The following is a 10,329-nucleotide window of genomic DNA, read 5'->3' on the forward strand; positions in this document are numbered from 1 at the left end:
GAACATGGCCCACAGACAACCATGGACTTTACCACAAATTCCTCACCTGCTCACCCAGCGAGACAATCAAATTCTACACAGCCAGCTCAAGACTTTAAACCTGGCTGCATGGCAAATTACCTAAACAATCAACCAACACCTCTATCCAAAGCTGTTATGGATGTCATTCTGGAGGCCAGGAGGCCCAGCACCAGGAAAACCTATTCAGACAAATGGAAAAGATTTTGCGCCTGGAACCAGGCTAAAGGCGAAAATCCCCTTGATCCAAACATTCCTCAGATTCTACAATATTTAACTGAGATGTTGCACAAAGGACTTTCCTTTTCATCTATTAATATCCAAGCCTCAGCAATTTCAGCTCATTACAACACGGATCCTCCTTTATTTTCACATCCACTCCTAAGACAGTACCTCAGAGGGGCTAAGAACATAAGACCGCCCAGGAGAGCACCAACACCTACTTGGGATCTCAACTTTGTTCTGGAAAAACTTACACTGCTGCCCTTTGAACCAGCTTTCTCAGCGGAGTTAAAGTTTCTTTCATGGAAAACTGTCCTGCTGCTAACAATAACTTCAGCTATAAGAGTCTTAGAGCTACAGGCACTAATGGCAGTGGAGCCTTTCCTCATTTTTCATCAAGACAGATTATCTCTGTGAACTAACCCTTCCTTTATGCCAAGGGTGGTATCCAGTGTGGCCCTAAACCAAACATTCATTTGCCCACCCTTTTTCCAAATCCCCAGAACAAAGGAGAAAGACTCCTGCACTCTTTGGACATTCACAGACAATTATGTTACTACTTGGATAAAACTAAGGCTTTCAGAAACTCTGACCAGCTCTTTGTAGCCTATGCTGCAGGATCACAAGGAAAAGCTATCTCAAAACAGACCATTTCAAAATGGCTAGGACATTGCATACACACATCATGGGAAACCAGTACCTGCTAGCATTAGGCCCCATTCCACCAGGGTTACAGCTACATCAGCAGCCTTTTTCAGGGGGCTGCCAACCAAGGATATTCTGGAAGCTGCAACTTGGAGTTCAGTGCACACCTTCTCCAAACACCATCACTTACCTCTATATTCTAAGACTAGAGCTGGCTTTGCCACTGCAGTTTTGCAGGGCCTACTAGCTTCTTCTAACCCAGTTTAACTCCACCGCCCATCCTTAGCTTTGGGATTCAGCTCAAGTGTGATGACTGCAGCAGGGTAACACGATGAACATAGTACAGTTTTGTACCTACCATAAATGTAGATGTTAGAGTGTTCACCCTGCTGCAGTCCAGGTTACCCTCCCTTCATCCCCTCTGAACTAGATGGACTTATCCATACCTTTCTATCCTATACAACCTCTGTGGTGCATTTGCTTGTGACTGAAAGTATTGTTTTATTTTTACTTGTATATTTTTATATAGCAATAAGTATTGTCTACCTATTGGGGGCACCTGACATTTGGGGCAAGAAAAACTGAAGAAAATGGCATTGGATGCCTCTTGTATACCCCTGGCGCACTGACGTCGGGGAGGAAGCGACATCAACCGACACCGGACCAAGACTTTGGAACTCTGGCCGACTGCGGGACCGCCTGATGGCAGGATAACCCAAGTGTGATGACTGCAGCAGGGTGAACACTCTAACATCTACACTTATGGTAGGTACAAAACTGTACTTTGTGGTACATAAACAAGCAGGGGGGGTACACATTCCTACCCCCTTTGCAGAATAGCCATGGCATTGTGGAACACAGCCTTGACTTAACAAATACATCTTCAAACTCAATTCCTGCCAGGAAACCAAAATACTCTCGCAGACAACCTAAGCAGAAATCTTATGGACTCGCACAAATGGAAACTGGAGCCACAAATTTTCAGCATGCTAACACAGAAATGGGGGAGCCCAGACATAGATCTATTTGCCTCTCCCCAAAATTATCAGTTGGACAAATTCTGCACAAGAACTCATCACAAAAAAGCATAGAAAGTGGATGTCCTATCCTTCAGCTGGAAAAACCTATTAGTCTATGCCTTTCCCCCTCTGCCTCTTCTCTCCAAGGTCTTACTAAAAGTCAGACAGGAAAAAACAAAAATGATCCTAGTTGCTCCGGACTGGCCACGCCAGCACTGGTACCCACTTCTAAGGAATATGTCTCAACTTCCTCCTTGGTACTTGCCTCAAGTACCTCATCTACTGTCTCAGCAGAACTATCAAATTCTGCACACTCAGCTCCAAACTCTGAATCTTGCAGCATGGCTGATCATTTAATTTTTCAAACACCACCTCTCAGTAAATCTGTGATGGATGTCATTTTGGACGCCAGAAGGCCTAGTACTAGAAAATCTTATGCTGATAAATGGAAGAGGTTCTGTGCTTGGAACCAAGCACAAGGAACAGACACAGCAAAGCCCAATATTCCTCAGATTTTACAATATTTGACTGGGATGCTTGACAAGGGCCTATCTTTTTCTTCAATAAACATCCATGCCTCTGCCATCTTGGCTCATTACAACACAGAGTCTCCCCTCTTTTCTCATCCTCTGCTTAAACAGTATCTTAGAGGGGCCAAAAAGTTAAGGCCTCCCAGAAGATCACCAACTCCTGCATGGGACCTCAATTTTGTGCTGGAAAAACTCATCCTGCCTCCTTTTGAACCAGCAGCTACTGCGGATATAAATTTTCTATCTTGGAAAACAGCTTTTCTCATGGCAGTCACTTCAGCAAGAAGGGTTTCAGAACTACAGGCTCTCATGGCTGTGGAGGCTTTTATTACATTTTACCTGGACAGGGTGTCCCTCAGGACCAATCCTTCTTTTATGTCTAAAGTGGTTTCCAGTGTGGCCCTTAACCAGACAATTCACCTGCCAAAATTTATCCAAATCCGTGGAACAAGGGGGAGCAGATTCTGCATTCATTGGACGTACACCGACAACTAAGATTCTACTTAAACAGGACCGAATCTCTAAGAAAGTCTGAGCAGCTACTGGTAGCATTTGCTGCAGGGTCAGAGAGGAAGGCTATATCAAAGCAGACTATTTCTAAGTGGATAAGCCACTGCATTCATTTCTGCTACTTGCACCATGGTAAACCTGTGCCCAAGGGGATCAGGTCACATTCCACCAGGGCTGCCTCTACCTCAGCAGCCTTTCTCAGAGGGGTTCCAAGCAGAGACATTCTAGAGGTTGCTACTTGGAGCTATTCATACCTTCACAAAGCGTTATTTGCCTTTCTTCTCCAAGTCCAGGGCAGGCTTTGCCACTGCAGTTCTGCATGGCCTTATAGCCGCTCCTAATGCTGTTTAGTTCCATCCTCCCATCCATAGCTTTGGGATTCTACCCAAATGTAATGACTGCAACAGTGAAACGTGAAGAACATAGTACAGTTGTGTACACTTACCATAAATGTAGATGTTTGAGTGTATTCACTGATGCAGTCCTTGTTACCCACACACCATCCCCCTTTTCTATACCTTTTCTTTCCTTCACTATATACTAAAGCCTTTGTGGCATTTTTGCTTTTAGATGAGGGTAATGTTTGTTGCTAAAAGTGCATTTCCATACATTTCTGTTTATATGTATATATACATACATATATACATATATATATATCTTTTTTTTTTGCTCCCCATTTGGGAGGGCACCTGAAATCTGGGGCAAGAAAAACTGAATAAAATGGCTTCGGCTGTATGTTTTATACCCCTGACGTCATGGAAGAGGAGACACCAACCGATGCAGTACCCAAGACTTTGTTATTCAGGCTGACTGAGGGCAATCTGTCAGATTACCCAAATGTAATGACTGCAACAGTGAATACATTAAACATCTACATTAATGGTAAGTGTACACAACTGTACTTTTTCAACATGTTGACATGCATATGGGGTAACTCAGACATAGATCTTTTTGCCTCATCCCAGAACTATCAGTTGGACAAATTCTGCACAAGAATTCGACCCAAAAAAGCTTGGAAGGTGAATGCTCTATCATTCAGCTGGAAAAACCTATCAGTCTATGCTTTTCCCCTGCTCTCCAAAGTTCTACTAAAAGTCAAACAGGACATACCAAAATTGATTTTGATTGCTCCAGACTGGCCTCACCAACACTGGTACCCACTCCTGCGCAATGTGTCACACCTTCCTCCGTGGCACCTGCCTCAGACACCTTACCTACTGTCTCAGCAAAACTACCAAATTCTGTACACTCCTCTCCAAACTTTGAATCTTTCAGCGTGGATAATCAGCTAATTTCACCCTTGGCATCCCTCAGCAAACCAGTGATGGATGCCATTTTGGAGGCTAGAAGGTCTAGTAATAGAAAATCTTATGCTGACAAATGGGAAAGAATTCTGTGCCTGGAACCAGTCACAAGGAATAAGCACAGCAATGCCCAATATTCCTCAGATTCTGCAATACTTAACTGAGATGCTTCACAAGGGCCTATCTTTTTCTTCCATAAAAATCCATGCCTCTGCCAATTCAGCTCATTACAACACAGAACCCTCCCCTCTTTTCTCATCCTTTTCCAAAGCAGTATCTGATGGGCCAAAAATTTAAGACCTCCCAGGAGGGCACCAACTCCATGGTACCTCAATTTTGTTTTGGAAAAACTTTCCCTCCTTTTGAGCCAGCTGCTACTGCAGACCTAAAATTTCTCTCCTAGAAAAATGCTTTCCTTTTTGCAGTCACTTCGGCTAGAAGGATTTCAGAATTGCAGGCTCTTACGGCAGTGGAGCCTTTCACTATTTTTCATCTGGACAGGGTGGCTGTCAGGACCAATCCGTCTTTCATGCCTAAGGTGGTATCCAGTGTGGCTCTTAATCAGACCATTCATCTGCCAACTTTCTTTCCCAATCCACAGAACAAGGGTGAGCGGATTCTGTATTCATTGGACGTACACAGACAACCTAGATTCTACTTAGGACGAAATCTCTAAGAAAATCTGAACAACTATTGGTGGAATTTGCTGCAGGGGCAGAGGGAAAGGCTATTTCAAAGCAGACTATTTCCAAATGGATAAGCCATTATATTCGTTTCTGCTTTATGCACCATGGTAAACCTATCCCCAAGGGGATCAGGACTCCTTCCACCAGGGCTGCATCTACTTCTGCAGCCTTTCTCAGAGGACTTCCTACCCAGAGACATTCTAGCAGAAGCAGTTCGCAAGTGTGCTAGTCGGTCGCTACCAGAAGTTGAATTACAGCTGAAAATGTCTAAAGCTAACTACCCCGTTTGGGATCCTTTTTTCTTGCACTAACCAATGTTCGAAAAAGTTAACAATTTTCGCTTGTGGAAAGCAAATATCACTCAGAGACTTCCATTTATACTGCATCACTTGTTTAGGCCCAGACCACAATGCCCCCTGTTGCCAGTTCTGTGCACTATTTAACGTGAGAACCATTCGTCGTAAAGCTCTTATCGTAGCCAGATATTTTTTTTCCAAAATGGCATCCGTCAGCCAACATTCCGAAGACTTTGAGGAAGCATGTAAGGATAAAGATAGAGACAGAACACACAAGGCTACGCCTTCCGACAACTCTACCACTGAGCAGGTCATCAGTTCACCGGAATTCAGTGAGGTGCCTTCGCAGCCCCTAATGCCCGATTCAGCACCTTCGCAGGCCTCAACTGAGACCCTTTCCGAGTCCGGTATGCCACAGAAATAGTCTTCGAGCCTTTGGTTGTCTCTGCCTTGGTTGGGTCTGGTGCTGCGAATCCGGCACTGGCTTCCGAGGAGGTTTTTCTTCCTACTGAATCTAGACAAAACACGACGTCTTTTCCGACCACCATTTCTCTGACTGTTGGATACTCTTTGGCCTAGAGGCAATCTAGCCACCATTTTAACCTTGCTCTACCCCCCCAAGCTCAAATGCTTAAAATGTCAGTGGATGTTGTCATCCTTATTGGGGGTAGTCAGGCCTCTCCTAAAAGAAAAAGACCTTTCTCCTGAAATACTTGGATTCTGAGGAGTCTGATTATTCAGACTTTGAAGAGGAACAAAAACCTCTGACTGCTTATGAGGATTCTGATGCAGAGGAATCCATTCCTTCTGCCTCCCCCAGCAGAACATATTTCCTTTGGGGAAACCCTTCTCACACTCGGGGACCATTTCCACTGGTAATCACAGGACTTTCCTCAGTCTAAGAAAAGACTTAAGAGTTTCTAGACCTGCCTCAGCAGAGACCCTTGGCCATCACTCCAATCTTAGAGGTGGTTGATGATGTCTACCATGAATCCAGCTCAACTCCTGATGCCCTCCCACCTGCTCCCAGAAGACCTGACAGGGATTACAGAGTACTGGATTCTCACAAATACATGTACAGAAATCCTGCTGCAGACCCAAAGGTCATTACATAGGGACCAAAAGGAACTAAGGCTAGTTCTGAAAATAATCCTATTCCTTCTGACAACGACTCCAGAGCTCTGGACAGATGGGGTAAAAAAGTATACACCTCTGCAACCTTGGCTATCGGAGCACCCAATTGTCAGTTCCACATGTTAAAATATGAACAACACACTTTGGAACTATTAAAACAAGATTTCAACCTTTCCCAACTGTGCCAATTTGAAAGAGTTAGATTTACAGCACTCTACTTGCCAAGTTGGCTAAACACTCATTACACTGTGGATATGACGTCCTAGAAGCCTCTTGCAGGGCAACAGTGTCAGGATCTGTTATTAGGAGACATGCATGGTTGAAGGAACAACCTCTCCCTGATCATGTCAATTCTAAATTACTTGATGCACCCTTGGATAAGGACTGCTTGTTTGGAGAAAAAGCAGAAGAGGTGCTTAAAAAGATGGAAGACCAAGCACAATCTATGCAAACAGTAAAATACTTCCTTCAGGTACAAACTCCTAGGTTCAGCAGGAATTTTCCCTCAAAACAATGGTCTTTTCCTGCAGCTAGCAGACAGGGACAAGGTAAGCCCCCTAGACTCCTATCCCAGGGAAAACAGAGAACCAAATAGTGGACCATTTCCGTGCCAAAGGCAGGGAGTTCTAAGCCATCCTTCTATGGCAAAAACTCTCAATGACTCCCTCCTTCCCCACTGCCCTCTTTCCACTCGCCAAAAACTAGGAGGAAAGCTCTCCCTCTGCAAAGAAAATTGGCTTGCTGTAACCAAGGATCAATGGGTCTTAAAGATAATTTTTCAGAGATACAAATTCACCTTCAACGAACTCCCAATTCCAAGTGGGTATCCAGACTTGCCTCCAAATCGGTGTGCAGAGGCATTGAAACAAGTCCAAACTCTCATATCCCAAGGGGCAGTAGAACCTGTCCCCTCAGATCAAACAGGCAAAGGCTTTTATTCCAGACTATTCCTTGCTCCCAGAAATGAGGGCACTTGGCGCCCCATCTTGGATCTGTGCCTTCTGAACACCTTCCTGGTGGTCCCCAAATTCACAATACTAACTTTGCAGCAGCTGCTGCCTATGCTGACAAAAAAACTCCTGGTTAGTTACCCCGGATCTAAAAGATGCCTACCTCTACATCCCCATAAGGGAGCCCTGCAGGAAATGTCTTTGCTTCAGAGCAGGCTCACAGCACTTTCAGTTCTCTGAGCTACTCTTTGGCTTATCTACTACTCCCAGGGCATTCACCAAATGCTTAGCCTCGACCATAGCATTTTGCAGACAGAAAAATATACAAATTTACCCTTATCTGGATGACTGCCTCATTCAGGCAGATTGCAAAGAAAAGCTCCTCAAGGACCTCCTGTTTGTCAAAACCCTCCTAACCTCCTTAGGGTACACCATCAATGAGAAGAAATCAAGAAAAACACCCTCCAGGAAGATCATTTTCTTGGGAGCACTGTTGGACACAGAATCCCAAATGGCCTTCCTATCCCCAGAAAAGCAGAGCTTCCTGCCTCTATTTTACACAGCTGGCTTCCAGAAGTCACCTCACTGCAAGGAAGTTCCTGCAAGCCTTGTGGTACATGGCATCTTGTATCCTTCTAATTCCTCTGGCCAGGCTTCACATGAGAAAAATTCAGTGGTACCTAAAGAACCTTTGGTGTCTGCATTCTCAACCTCTAGAGACCTCTCACCCTCTGATTCCCTGTATAAGGGCTGGGTTTCTCTGGTGGTCAAGGGCCTGTGCCCAGAACAGGGGGCTTTCCTTCACCCACCGACCAACCGGGCAGACCATTGCCACCGACACCTCAGACATAGCTTGGGGTGCTCACATAGAAGGCAGGTGCACCCAAGGTTTTTGGGATGCCCAGCACCTGCCCTTGCACATTAACCAGAAGGAAATGTCAGCAGTACAAAAGTCTCTGACATCCTTCAAACCCCATCTCAAGCCAGGGGTTCTCCTTATCAAAATGGACACCACCACAGTATTGTGGTACATCAATGAACGGGGGGGGCAATCTTTCCCTCTGTGTAGGCTAGCCATGAACCTCTCGCTGACTTCCATGGGGCTGCACCTGATAGCCCAATACCCACCAGGGATCATCACCACCCTGGCAGACCACTTGGCAGGAACTTACTGGATCCCCATGAATGGCAGCTCCACAGAGAAAACTTTTTACAAATTACTCAGACGTTGGGGATTCTGGAGGTGGATCCCCTCAACAGTCAGCTGAAAAAATTCTGTACCAGTGGGTATCACCACCTAGCGTGGAAGGTGGATGCCTTGACCTTCCCCTGGAACATCCTCTCTGTGTACGCATTCCCTCCCCTGCCTCTTACTCCCAAGGTACTGATCAAAATAAGGGAGGAGAGACCAAAGGCCATCCTCATTGCTCCAGATTGACCCAGACAACGTTGGTACCCCTTACTGTGCAGCCTGCCCTTACAGCCTCCCAGCAGCTTCCCCTGATCTCAGACCTCTTAATTCGGGTAGGGGGTGGAGTGCTGCAGACTCTCAAACTATCAGCATGGCTAATACTCTAAAGGCAAACAAGGGTCTCCTGTTAAGCAAACAGCTCCTAGACATTATCACAGAGGGCAGAAGGCCCAGCACCAGAAAATCCTATGCAGGAAAATGGAAAAAATTCTGCTCCTGGAGCCAGTCCAGAGGGGGCAGTACCTCACAACCTTCCATCTCTGTTATCCTGGACTACCTAGTGGAGTTACTTAATAGTGGCCCCTCCTCCTCCTTTATTAAAATCCACACCTGAGCCATTTCAGCTCATTTTGATAAGAACAGCCCCTGTTCTCTTCCATCATTTGATTAAACAATTCCTCAGAGGGGCTTCTAATATCAGGCCTCTCTGAAGGCCACCCACTCCAGCCTGGGACCTGAATTATGTTTTGGAAAAACTAACTTTACCACCCTTCAAACCTGCTTCTTTAGCAGAACTAAGATACCTCTCCTGGAAGACTGCCTTTCTCCTAGCTATCACCTCAGCCAGAAAGGTTTCAGAACTTCAGGCACTGATAGCCATTGAGCCCTTCTTCATCTTCCATGCAGAAATGGACTCCCTGAGGACTAATCCCTCCTTTATGCCCAAGGTGGTATCTAATGTAACCCTCAACCAGGCCATACATCTACCCACCTTCTTTCCTAACCCGAAAAACAAGGGGGAAAGAATACTGCACTCACTAGATGTGCACAGACAACCGAGATATTATCTGGACCGTATTAAATCCTTCAGGGGAAACAGACCAACTACTTGGCAGCTTTGCCCCAGGGGCAGAGGGGAAGCCCCATTTCCAAACAAACCCATTTCCAAATGGATATCGCACTGTATCCATTTCTGCTGTAGATTACATGGGAACCCCCCCCCCCAAGTCTATCTGAACCCATTCCACTAGGGCAGCCTCTACTTCCACAGCATTCCTCAGAGAAGTTCCCACCCAGGGACATCCTGGAAGCTGCCACCTGGACTTCTGGCCATACCTTTACCACGTATTACCACCTATCTCTATTTTCTAAGTCTAGAGCAGGGTTTGCCTCTGCAGGGCATGCTGACCCTTTCCTAGGCCTCGTACTAAATTCTACCACCCTTCTCCTCAGCTTTGGGAATCCTCTCACAGGTGGTGACTGCAGCACTGAAACACTAAGAACATAGTACAGTTGTGTACACATACCATAAATGTAGATGTTCAAGTGTATTCACTGTTGCAGTCCTGGTTTCCCACCCTCCTCCACCCTTGTGTCTTCATACTTTTAAGAGACATAAGTTTCTAACGATGGCTTTTAGCCACCAGGGCCACCTTTACTATATTTACCTGGGCCTCTGACTGGTTAGGGCAAGAAAAACTGATGTTAATGGCGTTGGTTGCCTTCCTTTATAACACTGACGACCTGACATCAGGTAGCAAGTGACAGCAGCCGACGCAGAAAAACATTGACTCTGGTATTCGGGCCGGCCAAGGGCTAACACA

Source organism: Protopterus annectens, chromosome 12.part0 (assembly GCF_019279795.1).
Source record: "Protopterus annectens isolate FY-2018-M chromosome 12.part0, PAN1.0, whole genome shotgun sequence".
Taxonomy (NCBI): domain Eukaryota; kingdom Metazoa; phylum Chordata; order Ceratodontiformes; family Protopteridae; genus Protopterus; species Protopterus annectens.